This window comes from Eriocheir sinensis, chromosome 20 (assembly GCF_024679095.1).
Source record: "Eriocheir sinensis breed Jianghai 21 chromosome 20, ASM2467909v1, whole genome shotgun sequence".
NCBI lineage: Eukaryota > Metazoa > Arthropoda > Malacostraca > Decapoda > Varunidae > Eriocheir > Eriocheir sinensis.
The window spans coordinates 12,377,015-12,389,514 of record NC_066528.1 but is presented as its reverse complement, the minus strand read 5'-3'; the positions used below and the strand labels follow the sequence as shown (position 1 = coordinate 12,389,514).

Genomic DNA, 12,500 nt, shown 5'->3' with positions numbered 1-12,500 from the left:
AGTCAACACAGGGGTAGAATATACACAAAGAACGTTGGTGGTGCGCGCTACTGACCACTCGGGAAACAAAGGTCGGTTTTCTGAGACGCATTTGGCTTCTATAACTATTACCAAAGGTCATAAAGGATATTAGTTGGGTTATCCTGAGTGTTTTTCGTATTCGTGGTGCAAAAGCCTTGTCAAACTATCACTGGTTTCATAAAATCATCCATGGAAATACTGACATAACCTCGACGAAACCCTTATCAATTTGGAGTTATCTTCATGGACAATACTCAACGCAACGTGTTCTTTGATGTTTTCGGCTCTTATAGCTAATTCCAAAGGCCACAAAGAAGAATAGTCGGGTTATCATGAGTGTATTTCGTATTCCTGGTGTAAAAGCCTTGTCAAACTATCCCTTGGCTCCTAAAACTACTCATGGAAATACCCACAACAACCTCTATGAAAGCTTTATCAAATGTCGGGTTCTTGCGAGTTTTCTTTTCACGTTCACGATGCAGAAGCCTTGTCAAACTATCACTAGGCTCATTAAACTAATCATGGAAATATTAACACAACCACCCCTATGAAAGCCTTATCAAATGTCGGGTTCTTGCGAGTTTTCTTTTCACGTTCATGGTGCAGAAGCCTTGTCAATCTATCACTAGGCTCATAAAACTAAACATGGAAATACTAACACCACCACCTCTACGAAAGCCTTATCAAATGTCGGGTTCTTGCGAATTTTCTTTTCACGTTCACGATGCAGAAGCCTTGTCAATCTATTACTAACCTCATTAAACTAGCCATGGAAATACCCACAACCACCTCTATGAAAGCCTTATCAAATGACGGGTTTTTGTGAGTTTTCTTTCCCTGTTCATGGTGTAAAAGCCTAGTAAATCTATCACTAGGCTCATAAAACTAAACATGGAAATACTAACACAACCTCTACGAAAGCCTTATCCAATGTGCGTGTGTAAGCTCCGAAATGTTTGAGACTAAGGACCAAAGAAACATGAGAAAAACAAAGCTCTTTCCTGTATGACATCTTGAGGACAGGTGGAGGAGAGGTGAGAGAGATAAGGTGAAGCTGTGTGTACTGAGGTGTTTTAGTGTATGGAAGGTTATTTGTGAATGCTTTGGCTATACGAAAAATATGTATATACAGGAAATTAACTCCATCGAAAGTAAAAGTATGGTATTTTTGTGAGACAGATTCAAAAATTATCTACACGGAGAGTATCAGGGCACCTCTCCTCCCGAAATTGACCTCTCTTTCGGCCACCTCTTTTGATTCTTTTTCGTAGGAGCATCGAGCAGCGGGCTTTTTTATTATTATTGTTTCCTTTTTTTGTGCCCTTGAGCCCTATATTCGTAAGACATATTCGTAAAAGATGTATATACGGTTTAGTGTCAATGCATGGTAAGATTACAGGATCGTGGTAATAGTAGTAATAGATTATAATAGTATCGTAGTAGTATTATAGCATTTCTTTGGCTGACATATTCCATAAAAAAAAATGAATATGCTTTAATTTTAGTGTCTGAGAAGTAAGATTTGAGTATGCGTAAAAATATATAACTACACAATGCTAAAATATATATAACACATAATTCACTGTTTTAGTAACGCTGCTGGGGCACTTATATTCGCAAATTAGTAGATCTGGGTCGCCTTGATATATATACTGCGATCCATAACATAAGCAAAAAAGTGAAGGAAGAAACGGAATAAAACATTAGCTGACCTTGATGGAAAGATAAGAAGCTAAACGGTCTATTTATACTACGAACAACTGTATGGAAAAGAAGTACAAGTATATCATTATCTCTTTTGCAGAACGAACGCGTAGAAGATAATATATAGGTCAGAGGAGTAAGATAAAGATAGTATACGGGCACGCCATGACGAGCGAAGGAGAAGGTCACGAGGAATGATAACTGGAAATGAAAGCGGGAAAAGAGGTATAGCAGTATCTTTTTTGCAGAACGAATGCGTGAAAAGATAATATATAGGTCAGAGGAGTAAGATAAAGATAGTATACGGGCACGCCATGACGAGCGATGGAGAAGGTCACGAGGAATGATAACTGGAAATGGACGTGGGAAAAGAAGTATAGCAGTATCTTGTTTGCAGAACGAATGCGTGACAAGATAATATATAGGTCAACAAAGTAAGATAAAGATAGTATACGGGCACGCCATGAAGAGCGAAGGAGAAGGTCACGAGGAAAGAGAACTGGAAATGGAAGTGGGAAAGAGGTATAGCAGTATCTTGTTTGCAGAACGAATGCGTGACAAGATAATATATACGTCAGCAGAGTAAGATAAAGCTGACCAAGAGGAGAGCAGGGTAGAAAACTTAACATACTTCGTCGGTTTAATAGGAATATAGCATCACGCTTTGGGAACGCTTCGAGTTAATAAAGCTGACCAGAGTAAAATACTTAGAATACTTCATTGGCTAGTAAGAATATAGCAAGTACTTCAGACACGCTTCGGGCATTCAAGGCACACAACAAAGAGGGTCTGACTCAGCAACTTGAATAAATAACAACACTCTCTACACGTAAACAAGCGGGGGAGGAAAAAAAAAAGTGGAAAGTTTATAGCCGCATCGCTCTTGAATAAAACAACACAGGCTAAGCGGGAACACATCAGAGAAGGCGAATTATCTCCCCTTGCAGAACTGATATAAATGAGGTGTTCTGAGTACGACAATCACTAAGCTACGCGCAGACAAGCAGGGGAGGAGAAGAAGGAGGAGAAGTAATAGCCATGTCGCTTTGAATAAAACAAAAAAACAACCAACACGCATCAGAGAAGGCGAATTATCTCCCATTGCTGAACTGATAAATGAGATGTTCTGAGTACGACAATCAGGGGAGCAGGGGAGGAGAAGAAAGGGGAACAGCAATAGCCGCGTCAATCTAATTATCTCCCATTGCAGAACTGATAAATGAGATGTTCTGAGTACGACAATCACTAAGCTACACGCAGACAAGCAGGAGAGGAGAAGAAAGGGGAACAGTAATAGCCGCGTCAATCTTGAATAAAACAAATGCAACACCAACACACATCAGAGAAGGCGAATTATCTCCCATTGCAGAACGATGATGAATAACTTAGACGTACAATAATGGGTGACGTGGGGCGTGGTGGTAAATGTTAGAGCGTCAAGCGAGACGATTCGAACCCCAGTACCATCACTTAACGTCACGAAAGACATCTAGTTTTATATACCCCGAGCCACAACCCCCAATACAGTGACCCTATTGGCGGCCCCCGGAGAACATTTTCGCATAAGCTGGCATCTCAAGAAGGAAAAATTGCTTTGCGGCTGTTTTGCGACCATTTTGAACTTTTGCAACTGCTTTACAACTGTTTTGCAATATTTTTCCGATGGACGAAGCAATCACAAAACAGTCACGAAGTAGTTTTTCCTCTGTGAGATACTAACTTAAGCGAAAATATCATCTGCATGGGGACCGCCTGTAGGGTCTCTTTTTTTCGAGGGGGGATTGTGGCTATATATATGGCCGCGTCTAGGGTCGCTGTTTTGGTCGCAAGTCTGGTTGACAAGCGAAGTTGGAAAATTTCGTTCAGTCGGCGCAACATCTGTGGTCATATGCCGAAGAGAGACAGAAGGGGAAGGAATTATAGGAGAAGGGAACAGATCCCAGGAGACGGGACACAACCCCCGATTAATACCTGGTACCCATTCACTGCTGGGTGGACAGCGGCGTAGGGTATCGGAAAAGCCGCCCAAATTTTTCCACTCCGCCCGGAAATCGAACCCGGGCTCTCTCGGTTGTGAGCCGAGTGTGCTAACCACTGCACCACGAAACCCCCATTGTTGACAAGCGAAGACAAGCCGATTCAAGCGCTCGGCCTGGCATGCAATACGATAGAGGGGATGAGGTACGAGGCCATCCATATCTCGTAAACATCTACATTTTCTACCAAACATAACCGTCATAGCTTGAATATGCGGTTATGGATCAAGTGGGTTAGCCTAGAGCCAGAAAATAAGGATGTAGAGGCATGGATTGGGTTGTTAGTATATCGTCACCTTCGTAAAGAAACCGCCTGTCATTATTTTCTACTTTTCAGGAAATCAGAAAAGAACTGTCATTAACTCATTTGACTTTAGATTTAGGAAGAAATGAAAAGGCCAATTCTAGAACACTCAAACCCAGAATAATGAAAGCACCTATACAGAAATGAGCGTCATGCTGAAAAAGTGATGTAAACAAAAAACTGGAAATCGTTGAAAAATGACCGGCAATTGTTTTATGAGGGTGACGAATTATGCAAACTGAGTGTAAATTGAGTTGAACAAATCCTCCACTCGTTTATTTGTTAGTAGATTATAAATGTTTAACCCGTCCGCTGCGATTGGCACGGATTTCGCCTTCACTGGTAGCCTGGTAACATATGCTCCCAGGTCTTTCTGTGCCTCTGTGGTGGATAGTGGAGTGTTTCCCATGTGGTATTGGTGTGCTGGGTATCCCTTCACTGGTAGCCTGGTAACATATGCTCCCAGGTCTTTCTGTGCCTCTGTGGTGGATAGTGGAGTGTTTCCCATGTGGTATTGGTGTGCTGGATATCCCTTCACTGGTAGCCTGGTAACATATGCTCCCAGGTCTTTCTGTGCCTCTGTGGTGGATAGTGGAGTGTTTCCCATGTGGTATTGGTGTGCTGGATATCCCTTCACTGGTAGCCTGGTAACATATGCTCCCAGGTCTTTCTCTGCCTCTGTGGTGGATAGTGGAGTGTTTCCCATGTGGTATTGGTGTGCTGGATATCCCTTCACTGGTAGCCTGGTAACATGTACTCCCAGGTCTTTCTGTGCCTCTGTGGTGGATAGTGGAGTGTTTCCCATGTGGTATTGGTGTGCTGGATATCCCTTCACTGGTAGCCTGGTAACATATGCTCCCAGGTCTTTCTGTGCCTCTGTGGTGGATAGTGGAGTGTTTCCCATGTGGTATTGGTGTGCTGGATATCCCTTCACTGGTAGCCTGGTAACATATGCTCCCAGGTCTTTCTGTGCCTCTGTGGTGGATAGTGGAGTGTTTCCCATGTGGTATTGGTGTGTTGGATATCCCTTCACTGGTAGCCTGGTAACATATGCTCTCAGGTCTTTCTCTGCCTCTGTGGTGGGTAGTGGAGTGTTTCCCATGTGGTATTGGTGTGCTGGATATCCCTTCACTGGTAGCCTGGTAACATACACTCCCAGGTCTTTCTGTGCCTCGGGTAGTGGAGTGTTTCCCATGTGGTATTGGTGTGCTGGATATCCCTTCACTGGTAGCCTGGTAGCATACACTCCCAGGTCTTTCTGTGGCTCGGGTAGTGGAGTGTTTCCCATGTGGTATTGGTGTGCTGGATTTCCCTTCCCAAGATGCATGACCTCACATTTTTCTTCACTAAATTGTAGCAGCCACTTTTTGTTCCACTCCTGTAGCTTGGTGATGTCTTCTTGTAGGGAATCCGCGTCCAAGGGGTTAATTAGTGTACTGTTTCTGTACTCATAATATTTTTAAGAAAGTTAGTCTTGAATCTGTCTGACTGAGCGGAGAGGCGAGAAAAAGCGAGTCATCATAATTAATTTCACCTTTCAATTTCTTTAGTTTCCTCGTCTATCTTCCTTTCCCCTTTTTCCTCCTTCGTTGTGTTCCTTGTTTAATCTTTCGTTTTCTTTAATTTCCTCTTTCTTTTCTCTTATTTCCTTTTTCGTTTCTCTTCTTTTCCCCCGTTTCCTTCTTCGTTTTCTTTAATTTCCCTCCATTTCTATAAGCTTCTATATTCTCTCGTCCTCTTTCCTCTTCCTCATCGCTAACACTTACATGGTTTTGTCCTCTTTCCTCTTTCTCATCGCTAACACTTTCATGGTTTTGTTCTCTTTCCTCTTTCTCATCGCTAACACTTTCATGGTTTTGTCCTCTTTCCTCTTTCTCATCGCTAACACTTACATGGTTTTGTTCTCTTTCTCCTTCTCCTCTCACATCGCTTATACTTTTATTACTTCATTCTCTTTCTCCTCTTTAATCGCCATCACTTCCATTCTCTCTTTTTCGGCGTCTCAGGTGTTTGGGGGCTGCTGAAGAAGCGGCTTAGAGTGTCCTTCCTCTCTGCCTGCTTCGCCTCGTGATAAAAATAAGAATAAGAATATGGGGGCAAGGAAAACACGCCTTACACGAACTGCTGGCAAAAGGAAGAACAATATAAAGTCAGGAAACGCACCATGACGTTGATCTAATGGGTATCACAAACATACGGAGAGAATGGTTTTACTCTTACTTTTGAAATATATTAGAGAAAATGAAGTACGTGTAAAGTCCCAAAAAGAAAATATATAATGATTTTGCTTTGACTAAAAAACGGGTGAAAAAATATACGTAAAGAAAATCCGAAAACATATTCACTTAAGTCTTGTACAATGAATGAATTGTAAAAAAAAAAAAAAACAGGTTGCATTTACTACTTGAATAAACGCAAAAAGATGAAGCAAATAAAGTAGCTGGCTCGTATTTTCTGTATGATAAAAAGCATGCAAATAAAAAAGGGATGCGAGTAAACACAGACGTAACGAAGAATAAAAGCATGTCTAGTACCGTATTCTCAGCACACACACACACACACACACACACACACACACACACACACACGAGCAAAAATAGAAAATAAACAAACTTGACTCATTCATCCAAGCCATTTACGCACGCATACTTTTGGCAACACACACACACACACACACACACACACACACACACACACACACACACACACACACACACGCAACAGGTAGTAGGTAAAAACGGTGTCATCGGGTGGAGCGGGCGTATAAATGCGTAACAGGGGCGTAAACATTTGCTAACTTTTTTTTTATATGCGTCACAGCCACTCACTAACACGAGATACAACCAACACACACACACACACACACACACACACACACACACACACAGACCCGGCAGTATGACTCACGTTGTTACACACACACACACACACACACACACACACACACACACACACACACACACACACACACACACACACACACACACACACGGGTAACAAAGAGGTTCATTCAATCAGCTGTTACAGTCTGTCAATCAGCTGGTTCGTCATCTCTCTCTCTCTCTCTCTCTCTCTCTCTCTCTCTCTCACTCAAAGGAAAGAGAGAGAGAGAGAGGAACTCCTACTAATAAGAATTCAACTCACCAGTGATGCCCCAAAAAACTGGTTATCCTTCATTTTTTACCTATAATTATTCTTTCCTTGTTTGTTAATTCTTGAACCCAGTACACGCTTTATTTTTTTTCTTCTTGTTTGTTTGTTTTCTCATTCTATACATGTTTTTGTTTTGTTTCCCCGTTCATCGTGTTTCCCCTGTTTCCTTCTTCGTTTCTCTTTTGTTTTCCTGTTTTCTCGTTCGTATTCCTTATTTTCCTCACTTCTCTTCTTTTCCTGTTTCCTTCTTCATTTTTTTATAGTTTTATCACCATTTATTTCCAGTTTCCTTTTTAATCTTCTTTGTTTTTCCCTTCTTTCGTTTTCTCTATTTCCTCCTTCGTTATTTTCCCAGTTTCACCTTTCATTTTCTTTAGTTTCTTCGCTTTATCTTGCTTTCCCCTATCTCCTCCTTCGTTATTTTCCCTGTTTAATCCTTCGTTTTCTTTTATTTCCTCTTTCATTTGTCTTATTTCCTCTTTCGTTTCTCTCATTTTCCCTGTTTAATCCTTCGTTTTCATTAATTTCATCTTTCATTTTTTTTTCCTCTTTCTTATTTTCGCTGTTTAATCCTTCCTTTTCTTTTATTTCCTCTTTCATTTCTCTTATTTCCTCTTTCGTTTCTCTCATTTTCCCTGTTTAATCCTTCGTTTTCATTAATTTCATCTTTCATTTCTTTTTTCCTTTCTTTTCTTATTTTGCCTGTTTAATCCTTCCTTTTCTTTTATTTCCTCTTTCATTTCTCTTATTTCCTCTTTCTTTTCTCTTATTATTCCTGTTTAATCCTTCCTTTTATTTAATTTCCTCTTTCATTTCTTTTGTTTCCTCTTTCGTTTCTCTTCTTTCCCCCGTTTCCTTCTTCCTTTTCTTTAGTGTTCCCGTTTATCTTGTTTTCCCATGTCTCCTTCTTCGTTGTCACTGTTCCCTTCATATCTATAGTTTGCTTCGTTTCTCGTCTCTTCCCTTCATATTTCTTTCATTTTCTTGTTTCTCTTTAAACCTTATCTTTATCTTATCATTATAGTTCCCTCGTTTCTCTTGTTTTCCTTCTGTTTCCTCTTTCGTCGTCACCGTTTCATCTTTCTTGTTTTCCTTAAGTTTTTTTCATTTCTCTTATTTTCCTCTTTTTTCCTACTTCGTTATCCTCCACGGCCCCAGCAATCCCTTCTTAACCCACCCGCAGGCAAGGCTTGGGCGAGCAGCAGGAGGCATCTTTACCGTTGAATTTCAGGGGATCTCGGCAGGACACTATACCAGCCAAGACCAGCTGTGGACTTCCAGGAGATCAAGAGTGGGATTAGCGCCAAAGGACTCGCTCTGTGGAGTGGATCAAGGGTGAGCTCAAGACTTGATTACTCGTGGATTGTGACTTCGTTTTCTTCTTGATGTACAACGGAGTGTGTTTGTATGAGGGGACACGACACCTGATTCTTTCTTTTGGCTTCTTCAGTAGTCGTTTTGTTTTTCTTATTTTTTACGTCGGAAACGGAAGGATTGTGACTTTCCGTTTTCTTCTTAATATAAAACTTCAAGCATTTCGTAAGAGGGCAACAAAAACTCTTCTTTACTTTGGCTCTTTCTTCAGTCATCGTTTTATTTTTGTTATTTTCTTACGTCAGTGGAAACAGCAGGATTGTGACTTTTCGTTTTCTTCTTTATACAAAACTTTGGAGCGTTAAAATAAGGCCACAAGACAGCTTTCTCACACTAAAAATTGATTCTCTCCTCTTCCTCTTTCTTCTGTAGTCCTCTTATATTTCTTTTTTTTATTTTACGTCGGGAACAGAACGATTGTGACTTTCCGTTTTCTTAATATAAACCTTCAAGCATTTCATAAGGGGGCAACAAAATCTCTTCTTTCCTGTGGCTCTTTCTTCAATAGTCGTTCTAACTACTTCTATCTAAAATTCAGTATAACCCAACCTAACCTCAGCCAACCAAGGACCCAGTGCACTTTATCCGTTACAGACTTAACTTCTACACTTCAATCAGCTTTTCGTAACGTCCATGTGAAATAATACTGACAAGGATGATTCTCTCTCTCTCTCTCTCTCTCTCTCTCTCTCTCTCTCTCTCTCTCTCTCTCTCTCTCTCTCTCCCCCAATCCGATTACTTCTGCGGATTTGACGACAGAAAAACAACACAAAACTAGACTTGTTATAAAACGCGTGGTTTCGTTCACTAACAAGGTGGTGGTAGTGGTGGTGGTGTTTCTTGTTAGTCTCTCTCTCTCTCTCTCTCTCTGATTGTATGTGTGTGTGTGTGTGTGTGTGTGTGTGTGTGTGTGTGTGTGTGTGTGTGCGCGCGCTAATAATATGCACCCAAAATACACATTAACCCAGATTCCTTCACACTCTAATACAAAAATCATTTCTTAATACACGCACAAAAGTTATATTCATGTGTACGTATATTATTCATTTCTAAACTCTTCGTAATGGAAAAACGCGTGACTTTCTCGTACTGGACAGCTTTTATTGATTGGATTAGAGACATCGTGTGCCATATGTTCGCTTACTTACTCATTCAGCAATTTATTTTCAGGGGAACAGTTAGAAAAGATATATGCGGACAATACGCGAACAATATACAAAAATCAGGGGTTTGAAGTCGGATGTAGAAAATTTCGATTCCTACTCCGACCCCGACTCCGGGAAATTTTAAGGTTACGACTCCGACTCCGATTCCGACTCCGACTCTGACTATGACTCCAGGAAATTTAAAGGTTACGACTCCGACTCCGACTCCAGGAAATTTTAAGGTTACGACTCCGACTCCGACTCCAGGAAATTTTAAGGTTACGACTCCGACTCCGACTCCAGGAAATTTTAAGGTTACGACTCCGACTCCGACTCCAGGGAATTTAAAGGTTACGACTCCGACTCCTTCACCTTCCCCTCCCCTGCAATACTGTGGTAGGCAAATCAAACCCCGCCACACCACACCACACCCAGCCACACAACAACACACCACACCTCACCCAGCCACACAACAACACACCACACCACACCACACCCAGCCACACCACACCACACCACACCCAGCCATACCACACCACACCACACCCAGCCACACCACACCACACCGCACCCAGCCACACAACACCACACCACACCACACCACATGTATCATAAAGAAGTCGGAGTCGGAGATATTATTACCGACTCCGACTTCGCCCATAAATAAGTAGGCGACTCCGGCAACTCCGACTCTGACTCCACACCCTTGAGTCAAAATGCACTACTTATTATAAAGAGAAAATTTAGTTAAAAAAAATAATATGCAGAAAAATATGTGACACTTTCAGTAATACATTTTAAATATTGCAAAGAATCCATCAAAAAAGTGTGACAATTTTCCAGTCATATTTAATGCATGTATGATTATGATAAAAAGAGGAAACTGTTGCAAAATGTACATTCACGCTTATAGTCATCTAATATGTGACTAATGTATTTATTTATTTCATGCTGACTGCTCATTTGAATTTGCTAACTACATGCCTCCCCCCCCCTCCCGCGACCCCGCAACACACGACTTTCTGCACTAGCTCATTCCTATACCATCCAAATCCCTCATGCAAGAGTTAACCAGCATCTTCCCTCTTTCACCCCTCTCACTAGTAAACTTTGGAACAGTCTTTCTATCATTATCAAATTTTCATCCTGCCTACGACTTGAACTCCCACTTTTCCTTCTCCCTCCCACTCTTACCTTTCCTGCCTACCTTTCAATGTTTGCTCTTTCTCTCACTTCTTCCACCTTCCTACTTGTATTCTTTATCTCCTTCCTTCCTTCCCTCCTTCCCTTCCCTTCCCTCCTTCCCTTCTCTTCCCTCCTTCCCTTCCCTTCCCACAACTTCCCTTCCCTTCTTACGTCAACGTATTTTCCACATTAGGTGAGAGATTGGAAGCACTGAGTGAGTTTCTCTTTTTTTTTCTATTGGTGTTGAAACGAATTAGAAACGAAATGAAAAGGAAAATTAAGTGAAAAAAAAAATAAGCCGGTAAAAGTTGACATTCTGATTTCATAGTTCGTGCGTGTTGAGCAATTTTTATTTTAATGCGCTGGATTTTTTTTCTTTTCCATTTTTTTTTTTTTTTTTTAGGTGGGGAGATATTTTAAATTTTGCGAGTTCATTCCAGTGCATTTGAATATTATTTCGCGAGACATAAAACTTAATATCACTCAGCCTACAGAACTCTATTATTATTAGTAGTAGTAGAAGTAACAGTAGTAGTAGCAGTCGTAGTAGCAGTAGTAGTAGTAGTAGAAATAGTAGTAGTAATAATAGTAGTAGTAGTAGTAGTAGCAGTAGTAGTAGTAGTAGTAGTAGTAGTGGTAGTAGTAGTAGTAGTAGTAGTAGTAGTAGTAGTAGTAGTAGTAGTAGTAGTAGTAGTAGTAGTAGTAGTAGTAGTAGTAGTAGTAGTAGTAGTAGTAGTAGTAGTAGTAGTAGTAGTAGTAGTAGTAGTAGTAGTAGTAGTAGTAGTAGTAGTAGTAGTAGTAGTAGTAGTAGTAGTAGTATCATTATCCCACTATTACTATTTTTTTTATTTCCAGCGTCGATGTAATATGAGAGGACGAAAAGAAAAAAAAGAAACCTGTCATCAATACACAGCCATTTTCATTAACTCTCTGCTCACTTTTATTTCATCGCTCGTTAGGTCCTCGGATCATACTTTTTTTAGCGACTGTACAGAACACTCATGGAGGCGAATATGAGGCAAGATATAGTACGAAAAAATGTGTATATCGTAAAAAAAATAATAATAATAATAATACATGTCGTGGACTATTCTTTCCCTTCCCCACCTAACCTTCCCTTCTCTTCTCATCGCTGTCCCTTCCCTTCCTTTCTCTTCCCTTCCGACTGTTACAAAGGGGCAGATTCTTCAACATTCAGCTGGCATAAACACACATTTGACAAGGCTTTCGTAGTTGTGGGCTTTCCATGAGGGATAATTTAAGAGAAAGGAAGGGAAGGGACAGCGAAGGGAAGAGAAAGGAAGGGAAGGGACAGCGAAGGGAAGAGAAAGGAAGGGAAGGGACAGCGAAGGGAAGAGAAAGGAAGGGAAGGGACAGCGAAGGGAAGAGAAATGAAGGGAAGGGACAGCGAAGGGAAGAGAAAGGAAGGGAAGGGACAGCGAAGGGAAGAGAAAGGAAGGGAAGGGACAGCGAAGGGAAGAGAAAGGAAGGGAAGGGACGGTAAAGGGAAGAGAAAGGAAGGGAAGGGACAGCGAAGGGAAGAGAAAGGAAGGGAAGGGACAGCAAAGGGAAGAGAAA

General features: G+C 41.1%; 1 long non-coding RNA gene across 1 annotated transcript; it reads left to right on the top strand.

The window, feature by feature from the left end:
* Positions 1 to 4,461: 4,461 nt before the first annotated feature.
* Positions 4,462 to 5,259, top strand: LOC127001186 (uncharacterized). Its single transcript, XR_007754875.1, has 3 exons — positions 4,462 to 4,729; positions 4,829 to 5,026; positions 5,126 to 5,259. It is a non-coding gene; the product is annotated as an uncharacterized LOC127001186 (long non-coding RNA).
* The last annotated feature ends 7,241 nt before the right edge of the window (positions 5,260 to 12,500 follow it).